Raw genomic sequence first — 20,143 nt, 5'->3', positions numbered from 1 at the left:
TAGCCAAGTATTTTAATGTCAAATAAACTGCTATGTGTTGAGGATGGTTGGAATTGGAATTGGAACAGCCAGTTTTGACTTCCCTCTTAAGTAGTGGGGTTCTGAAGTCAAAACATTCTGCTTATTAGTTTTTCTCCATTTTCCCCCCAAATTAGGTAATATTCTATCCTTAATATATTTTATTTATCTTTTTTTTGTTTTCCTTTTTTTAAAAAAACAATAATAGACACAATATTGCCCAGGCTGATCTCAAACTCCTGGGCTCAAGTGATCCTCCTGTCTCAGCCTCCCGAAGTGCTGGGACTATGGGCATGAGCCCAGACTTTTTTAATCTTCTAAACAGGGCACTGATGATAATCTAACTGCATGCCTGTATTGTCTTAGAATATTTTTAGTTAATATTGCTGGGCACAGTGGCTCACGCCTGTAATCCCAGCACTTTGGGAGGCTGAGGTGGGCGGATCACGAGGTCAGGAGATTGAGACCATCCTGGCTAACATGGTGAAACCCCGTCTCTACTAAAAATACAAAAAAATTGGCTGGGTGTGGTGGCACATGCCTGTAATCCCAGCTACTCGGGAGGCTGAGGCAGGAGAATCGCTTGAACCCGGGAGGCGGAGGTTGCGGTGAGCCAAGATTGTGCCATTGCACTCCAGCCTGGGCAACAAGAGTGAAACTCCATCTCGAAAAAAAAACAACAAAAAAGAATATATTTAGTTAATATTAATATCTGGCTGGGCATGGTGCCTCACACCTGTAATCCCAGCACTTTGGGAGGCCAAGGCGGGTGGATCACCTGAGGTCAGGAGTTCTAGACCAGCATGGCCAAAATTGAAAAACCCCATCTCTACTAAAAATATAAAAATTAGCCAGGTTTGGTGGTGGGCACCTGTAATTCCAGCTACTTGGGAGGCTGAGGTAGGAGAATCGCTTGAATCCAGGAGGCAGAGGTTGCAGTGAGCCGAGATTGCACCATTGCACTCCAGCAGCCTGGGCGACAACAAGACTCCATCTCAAAAAAAAAAAAAAGGAATCATAACCTATCATTAACCAAGTCTATATATTCCTTAGGCAAATTCTCCTCTAGCAATAATGTCCTGTGAAACAAAAACCAAAAGACATACCCACATTAGCATTTTCTATAGTCACCGTTGGAGCTCCTCTTTTTTCATTCATCTTGAAAATATAGACTACTCCTGACAATTTTTGCTGTTTTCATTCAGCTTACTTCTTGGCTCTTCAAAAGAAGTTGTTTTGCTAGAGTTCTTCTCCCCAACAAACATCTGAGTCCAAGCTAAGACTATTTTCTTGTTCTAAACCTCTCTTTATGCCTCACCAAAATTGTTAGGTTTTTCTTTTATACAACATATTTATTGACTTTCCCTTCAGCAACAATTTCACCTTTCTTTCCTTAATCAATAATTTTAATCTGAATATTTTCCCCTAAGTCGGTCCCTCTGGTTCAGCCACTGGACTAGTCCATATGTCTGGTAGTAAGATGAGATATACACTGACTTCCCTTCTAGTCCATTATTAATCATAGAGGGCAAATTGGATAAGTGGAGAAAATGCAGCCAGCCTCTTCACTAGGCAAAAAAACATTTCCACAGTTAGCTCCAACTCTGCGAGACTGGGGAAGGAATAATCTGCCTCATCAAGCCCTTTAGGATTTTTACCGTTAGGTTCAAATGAATAGACATGGTACATTGTTTTAGAATACTATCAAACCTCTGGGATCCTTAATTATAGACCCAGTCCAGCGACTACTGAGTTAGCATTGAAAAATAAACTTGTAGTAAACTAGGAAAGTCTTGTATTCAAGTTCCTGTATCATCCTGGTCAAAGGACAAAATTACAACAAATGCAAAGATCTCAACTGACTTTATTGCGGTTCTAGAATTGGGCAGGCCGAGTGCAGTAGCTCATACTGTAATCCCAGCACTTTGAGAGGCGGAGGTGGGACAATCTGTTGAGTTCATGAGTTCCAGACCAGCATAGGCAACATGGCAAAACCCCATCTCTACAAAAAACACAAAAGTTAACCAGGCGTGGTGGTGAGCACCTGTGGTCTTAGCTACTCAGGAGGCTGGGGTGAGAGAATTGCTTGAGCCTCGGAGGTGGAGGTTGCAGTGAGCCAAGATGGCATCACTGCACTCCAGTCTAGGTGACAGAGCCAGAATTTGGCTCAAAAAAAAAAAAAAAAAAAAAAAAAGGCTGGACACATTGGTTCACATCTGTAATCCCAGCACTTTGGGAGACCAAGGTGGGTGGATGGCTTGAGACCAGGAGTTTGAGACCAAACCAGCGTGGGCAACATGGCAAAACCCCATCTCTACAAAAAATACAAAAATTAGCTGGACGTGGTGGCACATGCCTGTGGCCCCAGCTACTCGGGAGGCTGAGGTGGGAAGATGGCTTGAGCCTTGGAGGTGGAGTTGGAGTGTTCCAAGATCATGCCACTGCATTCCAGCCTGAGCAATGGTGCAAGACCCTGTCTCAAAAAAAGCCAGAATTGGGTAACACTTCATTCCATAAAATAGAGTAAGTGGGCCAGGTGTGGTGGCCTGGGCACGGTGGCCCCGGCACACTTATTCTATCCCAGCACTTTGGCAGGCCAAGGCAGAAGGATCCCTTGAGGCCAGGAGTTTGAGACCAGTCTGGCCAACACAGCAAGACCCTGTCTCTACAAAAAAAAAAATTTAAAAATTAGCTGGGTATGGTGGTGCAAGCCTGTAGTCCTGGCTGCCGGGGAAGTTGAGGCAGGAAGATCGCTTGAGCCGAGGAGGGTGAAGCTGCAGTGGGCCAAGATTGCATCAGTACTCTCCACTCTCCAGCCCGGGTGACAGAGTGAGTGAGACATTGTCTCAAAAAATAAAAATACAAATAAAAGGCCGGGAGCAGTGGCTCATGCCTGTAACCCCAGCACTTTGGGAGGCCGAGGCGGGCAGATCACGAGGTCAGGAGATCAAAACCATCCTGGCTAACACGGTGAAACCTCATCTCTACTAAAAATACAAAAAATTAGCCAGGCGTGATGGCGGGAACCTGTAGTTCCAGCTGCTCGGGAGGCTGAGGCAGGAGAATGGCGTGAAGCCGGGAGGTGGAGCTTGCAGTGAGCTGAGATCACGCCACTGCACTCCAGCCTGGGCGACACAGCGAGACTCTGTCTCAAAAACAAACAAACAAACAAACAAAAACAAATAAAAATAAGTGTTCCAGTGAGCTGTGCAAAAGAAGTTGGCTTTACAGACAGAGAAGGGCTGAAGAAAGCAGAAGCAAAAAACAAATAATGTATTAGTCCTTTCAAAGTTACTTTTCTTGTAAAGTGGGGACAGGAAGACAAAATGATAGAAAAATAACTGATGAGTGGCTGGGCGCGGTGGCTCACGCCTGTAATCCCAGCACTTTGGGAGGCCGAGGGGGGCGGATCACAAGGTCAGGAGATCAAGACCATCCTGGCTAACACAGTGAAACCCCGTCTCTACTAAAAATACAAAAATTAGCTGGGTGTGGTGGCAGGCACTTGTAGTCCCAACTACTCGGGAGGCTGAGGCAGGAGAATGGCATGAACCCGGGAGGCGGAGATTGTGTGAGCCAAGATCGCGCCACTGCACTCCAGCCTGGGTGACAGAGCGAGAATCCATCTCAAAAAAAAAAAAAAAAAAAAAGAAAAAAAAAGAAAAGAAAAATAACTGATGAGTTAATATCAGGTTATTTAAGGCTACTTTTTCATGTGTAAGGATGAAATTAGAGGGAACTTCCTTATCATGCTTACATGAAGATTTAAACTGATCTGTTTAGGAAACTGGCAGTTATCTATCTCTCCTCATTTCCAGAAGGTCAGATAACAACTTAGTTTAGGTTTGGTGACTTATAGGTATGAACTACTGTGTGGACCGTTTGAGTTTCTGTTGTTCCAGCTGCAGAGAGACCATTTGATCTTTGACATAGATGGTGGTATAGAAACATTTAAAACATTTTGGCTGGGCATGGTGGCTCATGCCTGTAATCCCAGCAGGCTCCCTGCCTTGGGAGGCCAAGGCGGGCGGATCACTTGAGGTCAGGAGTTCGAGACCAGCCTGGCCAACATGGCAAAACCCCATCTCTACTAAAAATACAAAAATTAGCCGGGTATGGTGGCGGGCACCTGTAATCCCAGCTACTCGGGAGACTGAGGCAGAAGAATCACCTGGGAGGCAGAGGCTGCAGTGAGCAGAGATTGTGACACTGCACTCCACCCTGGGCGATAGAGCAAGACTCCATCTCAAAATAAATAAATAAATAAATAAATAAACAAACAAACAAACACATAAATAAAATAATAATAAAAGTACAAAAATTAGCCAGGTATTGTGGCACACGTCTGTAATCACAGCTACTCGGGAGGCTGAGGCAGAAGAATTGCTTGAACCCGGGAGGCAGAGGTTGCAGTGAGCTGAGATCACACCACTGCATTCCAGCCTGGGCGACAGAGCAACACGCCATCTAAAAAAAAATAAAAAAAAAGAAGTTAAAAAATCACAAAGCTATTATCTTTTTTAAAAACAATCTTTCCTTAATACCAGTAAATATCTGGTCAGCATTTATATTTCCTCAACTTTCTCAAAAATTTTTTAGTAATTGGTTTATTTATAACCTCTTACAAATTTTTGACTATTTTTGTCTTTCCCCAACTTCTAGATCTCTTTAGTCTTATCATATTTTCTTTCAACTTTAAAACAACTTTTAAAAACCTCAAACTGGCTGGGCACAGTGGCTCATACCTATAATCCTAGCTCTTTGGGAGGCTCAGACTGGCAGATCACTTGAGGTCAAGAGTTAGAGACCAGCCTGACCAACATGGTGAAACCCTGTCTCTACTAAAAATACAAAAATTAACTGGGCATGGTGGCATGCACCTATAACTCCAGTTACTTGGGAGGCTGAGGCAGGAGAATCGCTTGAACGTGGGAGGCAGAGGTTGCAGTGAGCCAAGATCACACCACTGCACTCCAGCCTGGGTGACAGAGTGAGACTCCATTGCAAACAAAACCCAAAAAAACAAAAAACAAACAAAAAACCCACCTCTAAATCATACAAAATTACCTTCCCTTTAACAAAAACCACACTTTCATGTCTTCATAAGCAAGTATCAAAAATATCATAGAAGCAACAGTTTTATGGCATTAAAACATCTAGCAGTGAGAGCATAAACCTACCTAACCAATAGATCCAGGCAAAAAATATCTGAATTAACATTCGAATATGTTTTTATTTTATTTTACCAACAATTTAAAAACTATATTTACTGACTTTGGGAGGCCGAAGTGGGAGGATCTCTTGAGCCCAGGAGTTTGAGACCAGCCGAGGCAACATAGCGAGAGTTCGTATCTATAAAAAAGTAAATAAATAAAAATGTTTTTAAAATAAAGAGAAAACAAAACTATGTTTATTTACCAAAGATTGCTAAAATCACACTTGAAAAGCATTTGGGCTTATTTGCTTAATTTATGAGCACTTCTTTATTTATAAGCCCATTTGGTACCACAGACAATATACAAACAGACATACACACATATACACATAAAGATAAAGACAGTTGTGTCCTGCATGAGGGGGAAAAAAAAGGATACAGACAGATGCAAACAAAGACTCTACAGCCTTGATTTCAAAACTCTAGCCGTGAGACTGGCAAAACTCACTAGTCCAAAAGGACAGTTGGATTCAAACTATGCCCCTGCAAATATAACAAGTCAAAGTTCACTTGTCCCACACAGCCCAAGTCCTCAATGAGCCCCAGAGAAATCAGAATAGCAATCCACATCTCTTCTTTTTATTATTATTATTATTATTATTTTGTAAAGACAAGGTCTCACTCTGTTGCCCAGTATGGTCTTGAATTCCCGGCCTCAAGCGATCCTTCCACCTCAGCCTCCCAAAATGCTGGCTTTATAGGCATTAGCCGTCATGCCCAGCCACAATCCACATCTCAAAGCAGAGAGAGAAAGAATCCAAGTGTCTTCAAGAAGGGGTCTGGGTGTGCTAGTGGAAGACTAAGAAAGGATGCCAAGGCAACACAAATCACAGAAATTCACCATAGGACTCTACAAGGAGACCAACTTCATTTAGATAAATAGCTTTTAATTTAGCCTGTTTCTCCAACTGGACTGAGCCCATTAAGGAACATGGCCAATTAAGTACTTGCAGCTTTTAGGGCCCAACTATCCAAATATATGAAAAACAGTCAAAGTTGGAAGGCAGAACATCCAGGCCTTTAAAAATCAAGGACTTTATACTGAATCCCAAGTCCCCCAAAAGAGGGATACGCCACGACACTAGGCTGCACAGTGCCTTCACAGCACACCTGCCATAAAGAGCGCTCTTCTTAAACAAATGCACAAAGAAAGGAGCAGCCCCCTGCAGCAATGACCATCTGCCATAAACAGCGGTTGTCAGCCACCTCTAAAACTGCACAGTCTCATCAGCAACAGCAACCTCCAGCTCTCCCAAAGGACCAGCTCCGAGTACAAGAAACATCCACAGAATTTCCCCAGGGCAGCTCCACAGCCACTCTAAAGGTCCAGGTGGACAAGCCTCGCCAAGATTCAATTGCAGCCATGGCTGACACGCATAGCAGTGCCTCTTGATATGCCCAGGGTGCCCACAAAAGAAGCAGGCACCCTCTTCACCCAGAGCCAAAGAACCAGTTGGACCTGAGGAGCCTGGAGGCCGACTGAAACTGCTGCAACAGTAGTGCCACCAGGCGGGCTCCACACTCCTGGTGCTCCCCCTCCATGGTTCCTGCCAAGCAGCCAGCCAAACCAGCAACCTGACAAGGAGTTCCTGTGGCCCAGTTAGGGCCATGTTGCCTGAGGGTACAGCCTTATGTAATCCTGAGTGATAGAGATCTGGACATCCATGTTAAACTATAAACTAAATTCCTACCATGGTTAGCTTGGCTTTTGCCCAGGAATGAGCAAAGATAGCCAGCAAGGCTAGCAACAAGATGGAGTCAACCATGTTAGACTTCTCTGTCATAATCTTTGCAAAGGCAGTTTCACTAAAGTTACTGCGTGTTTAAAAATTATAATATATGTAATTAAAACTAGTAGAAATAGGGCTGGATGTAGTGGCTTATGCCAGTAATCCCAGCACTTTGGGAAGCTGAGGTAGGAGGATCACTTGAGACCAACAGTTCAAGACCAGTCTGAGCAACACAGTGAGACGTCATCCCTACAAAATTTTTTTTTAGTCAGCTGGGCATAGTGGCACATGCCTGTAGTCCTAGCTACTTGGAAAGCTGAGGCGGGAGGATCATTTGAGCCCAGGAGTTCAAGGTTATAGTGAGCTATGATTGTGCCACTGCACTCCAGCCCGGGTGACAGAGCAAGACTGTCCCAAATAAAACAAACTAAAAATGAGGAAAACAATAATGTACACAAAATGTACAAGAAAAGTAAAATGTTGTTTTTAAATTTTTATTTATTTTTTAGAGATGGGGATCTTGCTATGTAGTCCAGGTTGGTCTCAAACTCCTGTGCTCAAGCCATCCTCCCACATCACCCTCCCAAGTAGCTTGGACTACAAGTGAATGACACCATGCCTGGTGTAAGATATGTCTTTTTTTTTTTTTTTTGAGATGAAGTCTCAAAAAAAACAGCAAAAAACCCCTCCAGAGTCTCACTCTGTCATCTAGTCTGGAGTGCAGTGGTGCGATATCGGCTCACTGAAACCTCCACTTCCTGGATTCAAGCGATTCTCCTGCTTCCGCCTCCCAAGTAACTGGGACTACTGGCATGTGCCACCACACCCGGCTAATTTTCGTATTTTTAGTGGAGGTGGGGTTTCACCATGTTGCCCAGGCTGGTCTTGAACTCCTGACCTCAAGTGATCTGCCCACCTCGGCCTCCCAAACTGCTGGGATTACAAGCGTGAGCCACCGTGCCCAGCCCCCCATCAGCTTTTTAAGTAAGTGGTTTGCAGTCATTGATAACCATTCTCTGGATCCATTATTTCATTAGGGGTTGCAAAATGGTGACATTCGAACTCTGTCATTTCTTCTTTATTTTTTAGCTGGAATTATTTTCCTTTACCAACTATTTATTCTGGGATATAGTTAATACAGGAAAGTCAGGACAAATACTTGATTGTTTACATGTATTTAAATTTCAGAATGGGTTTGTTCCCTGGTCCCTCACAAAGGCAACCAAAAAAGTTTTTGAAATGTTTTAATATTAGGAACACACAGAGTTTAATATATATGTTGCAATCCAAAAAAATTATTTTGTCTGCTTTTTTTTTTTTTTTTTTTTGAGACGGAGTCTCGCTCTGTCGCCCAGGCTGGAGTGCAGTGGCGCAATCTTGGCTCACTGCAAGCTCCACCTCCCGGGTTCATGCCATTCTCCTACCTCAGCCTCTCCCAGTAGCTGGGACTACAGGCGCCCGCCACCACGCCCGGCTAATTTTTTGTATTTTTAGTAGAGACGGGGTTTCACCGTGGTCTTGATCTCCTGACCTCGTGATCTGCCCGCCTCGGCCTCCCAAAGTGCTGGGATTACAAGCGTGAGCCACCGCACCCGGCCTGCTTTTTTTTTTTTTTAAACCAATGCTGAAAAATCTCATGTCTTTTTTTTTTTTTGAAACAGGGCCTCACTCTGTCGCCCAAGCTGGAGTGCAGTGGTATGATCATAGCTCACTGCAGGCCGGGCGCAGTGGCTTGTGCCTGTAATTCCAGCATTTTGGGAGGCCGAGGCGGGCAGATCACCTGAGGTCGGGAGTTCGAGACCAGCCTGACCAACATGGAGAAACCCTGTCTCCACTAAAAATACAAAATTAGCTGGGCATGGTGGTGCATGCCTGTAATCCCAGCTACTAGGGAGGCTGAGGCAGGAGAATCACTTGAACCCAGGAGGCAGAGGTTGCAGTGAGCCGAGATTGCACCATTGCACTCCAGCCTGGGCAACAAGGAGCAAAACCTCGTCTCAAAAAATAAATAAATAAATAAATAAATTAATTAATTAATTAAAAATAGCTCACTGCAGCCTTCAACTCCTAGCCTCTGAAAGTGCTGGGACTACAGGAGCACACCACCACACCTGGCTAATTTTTGTATTCTTTGGTAGAGATGGAGTCTCACTATGTTGCCCAGGCTAGTCTTGAACTTGTGGACTGAAGCAATTCTTCTGCCTCAGCCTCCCGAAGTGTTGAGATTACAGACGTGAGCCACCAAGCCTGGCCAAATGTTATTCTGCTTTTTGATTCTCAAATTGACAAATCATTGGTCAATGTGAGTCGCTGCAAGTTGGACCTTATGTCGTTTTAACATGATCTTGATAGCTTTGATAGCTTCATGGTATAATAAAATGTTTTGGGCCCATCTTGAACATTTCCTTCCCTAAGCTTGCAAGGAGTTCAGTGGGAAATCATCTTCAGAGACCATAATCAGGGTGATTGGGGTGCTTATCACCACTGAGTTGATGACTTTTTCTAAGCTTGTTCAGTGATCTACAAACCACTGTTTAGGTTCAGGTCCATTAATGTGTAATGGAGGGAAAGTCTGAGCAATAAGATTTAGTTTAAATAGAAGAGGTAGAAATTAGGGATCTGGAGCTGAGCAAGGTGGTTTATGCCTGTAATCCCAGCACTTTGTGGGACTGAGGAGCGAGGATTGCTTGAGCCTACGAATTTGAGACCAGTCTGGGCAACATAGTGAGACCCCGTCTCTCTTAAATAAAAAATAAAATAAAATAAGGAAATTAGGGATCTGGCTATAAATGGTAAAAATTTAAAGATTATGTTATCTTTCTTTCTTTCTTTTTTTTTTTTTTGAGATGGAATCTCACTCTATCGCCAGGCTGGAGTGCAGTGGTGTGATCTCTGCTCACTGCAACCTCTGCCTCCTGAGTTCAAGCGATTCTCTTGCTTCAGCCTCCTGAGTAGCTGGGACTATAGGTGCCCGTCACCATACCTAGCTAATTTTTGTATTTTTAGTAGAGACAGAGTTTCACAATGTTGGCCAGGATGGTCTCCATCTCTTGACCTTGTGATCCGCCCACCTCAGCCTCCCAAAGTGCTGGGATTACAAGCGTGAGCCACCGTGCCTGGCCCTTCAATTTCTATTATAAAAAAGCTTGAAAACTATTCTATTACTGGTTTAGCTTAATTTTATTACTTTCTAAAAAGTTGGTAAACAATATTGTCTATTATTATACAGCAAAAAAATGAATGTATAAAATCTTGTGGCCGGGTGCAGTGGCTCATGCCTGTAATCCCAGCACTTTGGGAGGCCAAGGTAAGCGGATAACCTGAGGTCAGGAGTTCGAGTCCAGCCCAAACAACATAACAAGATCCCATCTCTACAGCCCGAACAACATAACAAGATCCCATCTCTAAACAACAACAACAAAAATCCTTTAGGTCTGAGATAAAACATCAGTCTCATATACTCTTTGGAACAGACAGGATTAATTTTAAGAATAATAACTAATACCTTAGAATATTACTATTAAAAACACAATAATTCTTAATATGCTAAGTTCCAACTATAGTTCAGCAACCGAAATATTTTTAAAATTCCAAGGGGAGCTTCCTTCCTTCCTTCCTTCCTTCCTTCCTTCCTTCCTCCCTCCCTCCCTTCCTTCCTTTCTTTCTTTCTTTCTTTCTTTCTTTCCCCTCTCTCTGGCCCAGGCTACAATCTACTCGGCTTGCTGCTGCCTACGCCGCGGACTGCCTGGGACTGCCAGCGCCCGCCACCACTGCCTGCCTTTTCTCCTTTGGATGCAGGCACGCGTTCGCCATCTTGGCCACGCTGGTCGCCAGCTCCTGACGCCGAGTGCTCTGCCCGCCTCAGCCTCCCGAGGTACTGGGACTACAGACGGAGTCTCGCTCACCCAGTGCTCGGTGTTGCCTGGGCTGGAGGGCGGTGGCGTGGTCTGGCCTTGCGGCAGCCTCTACCCCCCGGCTGCCTGCCTTGGCCTGCCAGGGTGCTGGGATTGCAGCCCCTGCCCGGCCGCCGCCCCATCTGGAAGGTGGGGAGCGCCTCTGCCCGGCCGCCCCGTCTGGGAGGTGAGGAGCACCTCTGCCCGGCCGCCCCGTCTGGGAAGTGAGGAGCGCCTCTGCCCGGCCGCCCCGTCTGGGAAGTGAGGAGCGCCTCTGCCCGGCCACCCACCGTCTGGGAAATGAGGAGCGCCTCTGCCCGGCCACCCACCGTCTGGGAAGTGAGGAGCGCCTCTGCCCGGCCACCCACCATCTGGGAAGCGAGGAGCGCCTCTGCCCGGCCGCCCCGTCTGGGAAGCGAGGAGCGCCTCTGCCCGGCCACCCACCGTCTGGGAAGCGAGGAGCGCCTCTGCCCGGCCACCCACCGTCTGGGAAGTGAGGAGCGCCTCTGCCCGGCCACCCACCGTCTGGGAAGTGAGGAGCGCCTCTGCCCGGCCACCCACCGTCTGGGAAGTGAGGAGCGCCTCTGCCCGGCCACCCACCGTCTGGGAAGTGAGGAGCCCCTCTGCCCGGCCACCCACCGTCTGGGAAGTGAGGAGCGCCTCTGCCCGGCCACCCACCGTCTGGGAAGTGAGGAGCGCCTCTGCCCGGCCGCCCCGTCTGGGAAGTGAGGAGCGCCTCTGCCCGGCCACCCACCGTCTGGGAAGTGAGGAGCGCCTCTGCCCGGCCGCCCCGTCTGGGAAGTGAGGAGCGCCTCTGCCCGGCCACCCATCGTCTGGGAAGTGAGGAGCGCCTCTGCCCGGCCGCCCCGCCCGGGAAGAAGTGAGGAGCGCCTCTGCCCGGCCGCCCCGTCCGGGAAGAAGTGAGGAGCGCCTCTGCCCGGCCGCCCCGTCTGGGAAGTGAGGAGCGCCTCTGCCCGGCCGCCTTGTCCGGGAAGAAATGAGGAGCGCCTCTGCCCGGGCGCCCCATCCGGGAAGAAGTGAGGAGCGCCTCTGCCCGGCCGCCCCATCCGGGAAGAAGTGAGGAGCGCCTCTGCCCGGCCACCCATCGTCTGGGAAGTGAGGAGCGCCTCTGCCCGGCCACCCACTGTCTGGGAAGTGAGGAGCGCCTCTGCCCGGCTGCCCCGTCTGGGAAGTGAGGAGCGCCTCTGCCCGGCCGCCCCGTCTGGGAAGTGAGGAGCGCCTCTACCCGGCCACCCCATCTGGGAAGTGAGCAGCGCCTCTGCCCGGCCGCCCCGTCCGGGAAGAAGTGAGGAGCGCCTCTGCCCGGCCGCCCCGTCCGGGAAGAAGTGAGGAGCGCCTCTGCCCGGCCGCCCCGACCGGGAAGAAGTGAGGAGCGCCTCTGCCCGGCCGCCCCACCCGGGAAGAAGTGAGGAGCGCCTCTGCCCGGGCGCCCCACCCGGGAAGAAGTGAGGAGCGCCTCTGCACAGCCACCCATCGTCTGGGAAGTGAGGAGCGCCTCTGCCCGGCCACCCACCGTCTGGGAAGTGAGGAGCGCCTCTGCCCGGCTGCCCCGTCCGGGAAGAAGTGAGGAGCGCCTCTGCCCGGACGCCCCGTCCGGGAAGAAGTGAGGAGCGCCTCTGCCCGGCCGCCCCGTCTGGGAAGTGAGGAGCGCCTCTGCCTGGCCACCAACCGTCTGGGAAGTGAGGAGTGCCTCTGCCCGGCCACCCATCGTCTGGGAAGTGAGGAGCGCCTCTGCCCGGACGCCCCGTCCGGGAAGAAGTGAGGAGCGCCTCTGCCCGGCCGCCCCGTCTGGGAAGTGAGGAGCGCCTCTGCCCGGCCACCCATCGTCTGGGAAGTGAGGAGCGCCTCTGCCCGGACGCCCCGTCCGGGAAGAAGTGAGGAGCGCCTCTGCCCAGCCGCCCCGTCTGGGAGGTGAGGAGCGCCTCTGCCCGGCCACCCATCGTCTGGGAGGTGAGGAGCGCCTCTGCCAGGCCACCCATCGTCTGGGAGGTGAGGAGCGCCTCTGCCCGGCCACCCATCGTCTGGAAAGTGAGGAGCGCCTCTGCCCGGCTGCCCCATCTGGGAAGTGAGGAGTGCCTCTGCCCGGACACCCATCGTCTGGGAGATGAGGAGCGCCTCTGCCCGGCCGCCCATCGTCTGGGAAGTGCGGAGCGCCTCTGCCCGGCCACCCATCGTCTGGGAAGTGGGGAGCACCTCTGCCCGACCACCCATCGTCTGGGAAGTGAGGAGCGCCTCTGCCCGGCCACCTATCGTCTGGGAAGAAGTGAGGAGCGTCTCTGCCTGGCCGCCCCGTCTGGGAAGTGAGGAGCCCCTCTGCCCGGCCGCCCCGTGTCTGGGTAGAAGTGAGGAGTTCCTCTGCCTGGCCGCTCCGTCTGGGAGGTCTACCATGGAGGCCAGAAGCAATGTGGGGGCTGGACGTGGTGGCTCACGCCTGTGGTCCCGGCACTCTGGGGGGCGAGGCGGGTTGATCACTTCGGACTAGGAGTTCGAGACCAGTCTGGCCAACTTGGCGAAACATGAAGAATACAACAGACACACCAACCAACCAACTCAATGACAACAAAACAGGTCTACCCTGGAGTCATACTCTAATTTTTTCTATTTTCCTCCCTTTCTGATCCTTTATCCCACTTTCTTTTTCTTCCTCTTCCTTCTCCCTCTTCTTTGTCAAATAGAGGATTGAGTTATTATCACTGATCCATATAAAGTCCCTCTCTCATTTATTTTAACTCCCACCCCCATTTCTATTCCCCGACTTCCCATGTGCAACCTTCCTAATATGTTTGATACGCATCTTTTTGTTTGTATGTATTTTTAGAAAATGTTTATTGTTTTTGTATGCAAAAAAAATTAAAAATAAAATTCCAAGGGGAGGGTGGGAGGAGGGAGAGGATCAGAAAAGATAACTACTGGGTACTAGATTTAATACGTGGGTGATGAGCCGGGAGTGGTGGCTCACACCTGTAATCCCAGCATTTTGGGAGGCTGAGGCAGGCGGATCACCTGAGGTCAGGAGTTCAAGACCAGCCTGGTGAAACCACGTCTCTACTAAAAATACAAAAAAAATTAGCTGGGCGTAGTAGTGCACACCTGTAATCCCAGCTACTCGGGTGGCTGAGGCAGGAGAATTACTTGAACCCAGGAGGCGTAGGTTGCAGTAAGCCAAGATCGCACCACTGCACTCCAGCCTGTGTGACAGAGTGAGACTCCATCTCAAAAAAAAACCAAAACCAAAACAAAACAAAAAAACCTCGGTGATTAAATAATACGTACAATAAACCTCTGTAACATGTGTTTACCTTTGTAACAAACCTTCACGTGTACTCCTAATCCTTAAAGTTAAAAAAAAAAAAAAAAAAACTGGCTGGGTGCAGTGGCTCACGCCTGTAATCCCAGCACTTTGGGAGGCCGAGGCGGGCGGATCATGAGGTCAGGAGATCAGACCATCCTGGACAACATGGTGAAACCCTGTCTCTACTAAAAATACAAAAAATTAGCTGGATGTGGTGGCGCGTGCCTGTAGTCACAGCTACTTGGGAGGCTGAGGCAGGAGAATCGCTTGAACCTGGCAGGTGGAGAGGTTGCAGTGAGCTGAGACTGAGCCACTGCACTCCAGCCTGGTGATAGAGACCCTGTCTCAAAACAAAACAAAACAAAACAAAAAAAATCCAAAATATGATAAAATGAAGATGTATCTCATTACCTATTTTCACTTGCCTTCTTTAGCATTTATCTATCTGCAAAATATGTATATATATGTGTATATATATATATATATATATATTTTTTTTTTTTTGAGACAGAGTCTCGCTCTGTTGCCCAGGCTGGAGTGCAGTGGTGCAATCTCAGCTCACCACAACTTCTGCCTCACTGGTTCAAGTAATTCTCCTGCCTCAGCCTACCGAGTAGCTGGGATGACAGGCATGTGCCGCCACGCTCAGCTAATTTTGTATTTTTAGTAGAGATGGGGCTTCTCCATGTTGGTAAGGCTGGTCTCGATCTCCCGACCTCAGGTGATCCACCTACCTTGGCCTCCCAAAGTGCTGGGATTACAGGCGTGAGCCACCACACCCGGCCTGCAAAATATTTTTTACCCAGATGTAATCATATTGTGCAAGTTGTATCATTTTTCCCCTTAACAATATGTCCATAACATTTCTCCATATGCTGTAGGGTATTTGTAATTTCAAAGTATTTAATGATTTTTTTTTTTTAAGGAGACAGGGTGTTGCTATGTTGCCCAGGTTGGAGTGCAGTGGCTAGTCATTGGTGTGATCCTACTACTAATCCACCAAAAAAAAATTTAGAACTAATAAATTCAGCCAAGTTGCAGGCTACAAAAGCAATACTCAAAAATCACCTGCATTTCTACATACTAACAATGAACACTCTGAAAAGGAAATTAAGAAAGTGACCAGGGTGATGTGGCTCAATGCCTGTAATCCCAGCACTTTGGGAGGTGGACATGGGTGGATTACTTGAGGCCAGGAGTTCAAGACCCTGGTGTTTAAGCCCATAGTGAAACCCTGTCTCCACTAAAAATACAAAAATTAGCCGGGGTGGTGGGGTGCACCTGTAGTCCCGGTACTCAGGAGGCTGAGGCATAAGAATTGATTGAACCTGGGAGGTAGAGGTTGCAGTGAGCTGAGATCGTGTCATAGCACTCCAGCCTTGGTGACAGAGCAAGACTCTGTCTCAAAAACAAAAAACAAGCAATTCCATTTATAATATCATCAAAAAGAATAAAACAGGCTGGGTATGGTGGTTCATGCCTATAATCCCAGCACTTTGAGAGGCCAAGGCGGGAGGATCACTTGAGCCCAGGAGTTCGAGACCAGTCTAGGCAACATAGTGAGACCCTATCTCTATTTTCAAATATGAAAAAAAGAAAAATTTTTTGAGATAAAGTCTGGCTCTATTGCCCAGGCTGGAATACAGTGGCGCAATCTTGACTCACTGCAACCTCTACCTCCTGGGCTGAAGCCATCGCCTCCCACCTCAGCCTCCTGAGTAGCTGGGACTACAGGCACCACCACCATGTCTGGTTAATTTTTTTTTTTTTTTTTGTAGAGACAAGGTTTCACCATGTTGCCCAGGCCTGGTGCAGTAGTTCGCACTTCCCTTGAGGCTAGGAGTTGGAGACCAGCCTGGCCAACATAGTGAGATTCCTATTAAAAGAAAAAAAAGCTGGGTGGCGCATGCCAGTAGTCCCAGCTACTCAGGAGGCTGAGGTAGGAGGATTGTTTAAGACCAGGAGTTCAAGGCTGCAATGCACTATGGTCATATCTGTGAATAGCCACTGCACTCCAGCCTGGGTGACAGAGCAAGACCCCACCTCCAACATAAGTAAATAAATAAATATATTTCCTTAATGTAGTAGCCAAAAAAGAAAATCATTTTAATTTGCATTTTTTGATTACTAGTGAGACGGAAGATTTTCAAATGTCAAACATTTGTATTTGTGTGTGTGACCATCAGTTCATACTTTATACCTATGCATGTGTGGCAGGCATTAATTTTCCCTATTGATTTGTATGAGCCCTTCATATATTATTTCTCCTTTAACTATCAGTATTTGTTCCAAATTCTCCAATTGGTGTTTCTTTTTTAATTCTGTGTCCATTCAACAAATATTCATTCAATGTTTACTATGCTCTCGGTTGTATGGTAGGAATTCTACGTTGTTCTTTACATATAGAATTACACACTTTTTAGTTCTTCCATTGTTTCGTTTAGAAAAACTGCACTTAGGGGCCGGGCACAGTGGCTCACGCCTGTAATCTCAGCACTTTGGGAGGCCAAGGCAGGCAGATCACCTGAGATCAAGAGTCCGAGACCAGCCTGGCCAACATGGTGAAACCCCATCTCTACTAAAAATACAAAAATTAGCCAGGTGTGGTGGTGTTCACCTGTAATCCCAGCTACTAGGGAGGCTGAGGCAGGAAATCCCTTGAATCCAGGAGGCAGAGGTTGCAGTGAGCCGAGATTGCACCACTGCACTCCAGCCTGGGCAACAGAGCGAGACTCAGAAAAAACAAACAAACAAACAAAATAGCTGGGCGCGGTGGCTCACGCCTGCAATCCCAGCACTTTGGGAGGCCAAGGCGGGTGGATCACCTGAGGTCAGGAGTTCGAGACCAGTCTCAACATGGAGAAACTCTGTCCCTACTAAAAAATACAAAATTAGCCGGGCATGGTGGTACATGCCTGTAATCCCAGCTACTGGGGAGGCTGAGGCAGGAGGATTGCTTGAACCTGGGAGGCGGAAGTTTTGGTGAGCCGAGATCATGCCATTGCACTCCAGCCTGGGCAACAAGAGCAAAACTCCGTCTCAAAAACAAAAACAAAAACAAACAAACAAAAACAAAGGAAGAAAAAACTGCTCTTAAAGATCAGAACAAAAAAGCATATAATATCCCATATCAGTGTCTGTGGGTAAGAGCTAGCCTCTTCTAGCTCTCATGAACTCGCGAGCTAGCCTCTTCTAGCTCTCATGAACTCGCAATCAAATGTTGGGCAGGGATGCAGTCATCTGAATGCTTGCTTAGGGCTGCAGGATCAATCAAGTTAGTTTACTCACATGGCTGACAAGTTGGTGCTGGCTGTTAGTGGAGGCTTTTTCTCCTCTCCACATAGGCCTCTTCATAGAGCTGTTCGAGCAGAGTGGTGTGGAGACTGCCTTCCTCCAGGGCAAGCAATCAAAGAGAATAAGAGGGAAAGCTGCAATCAGTGTCTTTGTGACCTAGCCTCAGAAGTCACACACATTCAGTTGTATTCTATTGGTAAAACATAGTAGTCCTGATTCAAAGGGCTGATTCAGACCACCAGAGGTGACAATCATTGGGGGTCCTCTTAGAGGCTGGCTACCAAGGATCCCAACATCTTTTTTTTTTGTTTAGTTTCTGAGACAAGGTATTGCTATGTTGCCCAGGTTGGAGTGCAGTGGCTATTCAAAGCCTCTAACTCTTGGGTTCAAGCAATTCTCCTGTCTCTGCCTCCTGAGTAGCTGGGACTACAGGCATACAGCACCTCGCCAGGCTAATCCTAACATCTTGATTTTCCTGTAATTTACTTTATAAAGCAAGTACTGGGTGTGCACAGTGACCCATGCCTGTAATCCCAACACTTTGGGTGGCTGAAACAGGAGGATCACTTCAGACCAGGAGTTCAAGACCAGTCTCAACAATATAGCAAGATCCTATCTCTATAACAAATTAAAAAAAAAAAAAGTAGCTCACTGTGGTGGCATGTGTCTGTAGCCTTAGCTACTCGGGAGGCTAAGATGGGAGGATCACTTGAGCCCAGGAGTTTGAGGCTGTAGTGAGCTATGATTGCACCACTGCATTCCAGCCTGGGCAACAGAGCAAGACCCTATCTCAAAAAAAAAAAAAAAAAAAAAAAAAAAAAAAAAAAAAAGGCCAGGTGCGGTGGCTCACGCCTGTAATCCCAGCACTTTGGGAGGCCGAGACGGGTGGATCACGAGGTCAGGAGATCCAGACCATCCTGGCTAACACGGTGAAACCCTGTTTCTACTAAAAATACAAAAAATTAGCCGGGCGTGATGGCAGGCGCCTGTAGTCCCAGCTACTCGGGAGGCTGAGGCAGGAGAATGGCGTGAATCGGGCAGGCAGAGCTTGCAGTGAGCCGAGATGGAGCCACTGCACACCAGCCTGGGCAACAAGAATGAGACTTCACCTCAAAAAAAAAAAAAAAAACAAAAAACCCAAGTACTGAGAATTTTGCAACAACCAGTACAATTCTAGTTTTGTACCATACTGTTCTCTTAAACACAGCTGTGTTCTCAAACACATACGTGCACATGGGTGCACTCAAGCATAACAGATTTTGTTTGGAGTTGCACAAATTAAAGACCCTTTGGTACAGTGTCAGCTCATTAGGGCACCAGATTCCATCTCAAACTCCGAATTTGAGTAAGCAGAGTTCAAGATTGCAGATTAAGGGCCAAAATCTTTATTCTTCGTATCTACTTTGTAATTAGTTAACTGGGAAACACTTCAAGTTTTACCAGAAACCTTTAATTTTCTAGAAACCTTTACCTGTGTTCAATATCCACTTTAATTAAAAAGCTCTTGTAAATGATACTAATTTGGGGAAGGTGATTCAGCTTGTTGAGGGGTAATTAACCAAATTGCTGAGGTGGAAGTCTGGGTAAGTGAAAAGGTCATCAAATCTGAGTAAGAAAGCTTGCAGCTTTCACCTCTCCGTCAAGACTGGCAGAGAGGCACTTTCGTAAAATCTTTGGGACTCATTTTTACTTCGCCACTTGTCCCATTTTAATTAAAGCTTGCCAACTGAAGGACCTAAGAAAACAACATAGTTCCGCATTTTGCCAAATTGGGAAACTTCCAGGGCCCCCAAAATTTAGCGGGGAGACTCAGAGACTAGAATGGGAGAGTAGGAAGCACCAACTTGCTCTAAAAGGAAGATTGGGCAAAAGCAGCACCCTTATTCCAGCTCTACAACCAAAGCAACTAAGACTTGGGCTGGCTGGCTGCCTAGCCACAGCATTCCCTCCTACTTCCCCACTATCTCCTGACCAGCAAGTCATCTTTGGTCACATATCTTTAATTATTTAGTTTGAGACAAAGTCTCACTATCACCCAGGCTGGAGTGCAGTGGCGCGATCTCGGCTCACTGCAACCTCTGCCTCCCGGGTCCAAGCGATTCTTCCACCTCAGCCTCCCGAGTAGCTGGGACTACAAGCGGGCACCACCACGCCTGGCTAATTTTTGAGTTTTTAGTGGAGATAGGGTTTCACCATTTTGGCCAGGCTGGTCTCGGACTCCTGACCTCAAGTGACCCGCCCACCTCGGCCTCCCGAAGTGCTGGGATTAGAGGCATGAGCCACCAAGCCCGACTACATATTCCTTTTATTAATATTCCTGTTGAACTTAATTTTGGTCGTTTCCGGTGCAAAAATGTTAAGGTAAAGAGAATCAATAACTGCCACATTTGATATATTTTTGTAATCCCCATCTCCGATTTCCATCCGGGCCTGAGTAACCAAAAACACTTTACAGGGGTAGACTGTCTCAACAGACATCAATTTGTAACCACGTCTACCTCTGCCACGGTATTCTAAAGACTCCGTCGAGGAAAACCTTTAGCTCGGGCAAAGGGAGACGCATTACAGAACACTGTCCGCCGCCTACGAAACAGGATACGCGGCATAGTCGAACAGACACCCGGCCTCGCCCCGATTGCTTCACAGTCCTCAGCCACGCCCCTCCCAACCGGAACTACAT

The 20,143-nt window shown here is 47.6% G+C and overlaps 1 long non-coding RNA gene across 2 annotated transcripts; it reads right to left on the bottom strand.

Annotated features, from left to right (window-relative positions):
- Positions 1 to 1,864: 1,864 nt before the first annotated feature.
- LOC129464497 (uncharacterized) lies at positions 1,865 to 20,114 on the bottom strand. 2 transcript variants are annotated; one of them, XR_010116341.1, is made up of 5 exons: positions 19,962 to 20,114; positions 17,458 to 17,556; positions 5,293 to 5,370; positions 4,335 to 4,485; positions 1,865 to 2,020 (listed from the first exon to the last, which is right to left on the bottom strand). It is a non-coding gene; the product is annotated as an uncharacterized lncRNA (long non-coding RNA). The 2 variants fall into 2 exon arrangements; XR_008651615.2 differs by lacking the exon at positions 4,335 to 4,485 and having other exon boundaries at positions 19,962 to 20,098.
- Positions 20,115 to 20,143: the final 29 nt, after the last annotated feature.

Source organism: Symphalangus syndactylus, chromosome 16 (assembly GCF_028878055.3).
Source record: "Symphalangus syndactylus isolate Jambi chromosome 16, NHGRI_mSymSyn1-v2.1_pri, whole genome shotgun sequence".
In the NCBI taxonomy this organism is placed as follows: Eukaryota; Metazoa; Chordata; class Mammalia; order Primates; family Hylobatidae; genus Symphalangus; species Symphalangus syndactylus.
This window is presented reverse-complemented; position numbering and strand designations above follow the sequence as displayed.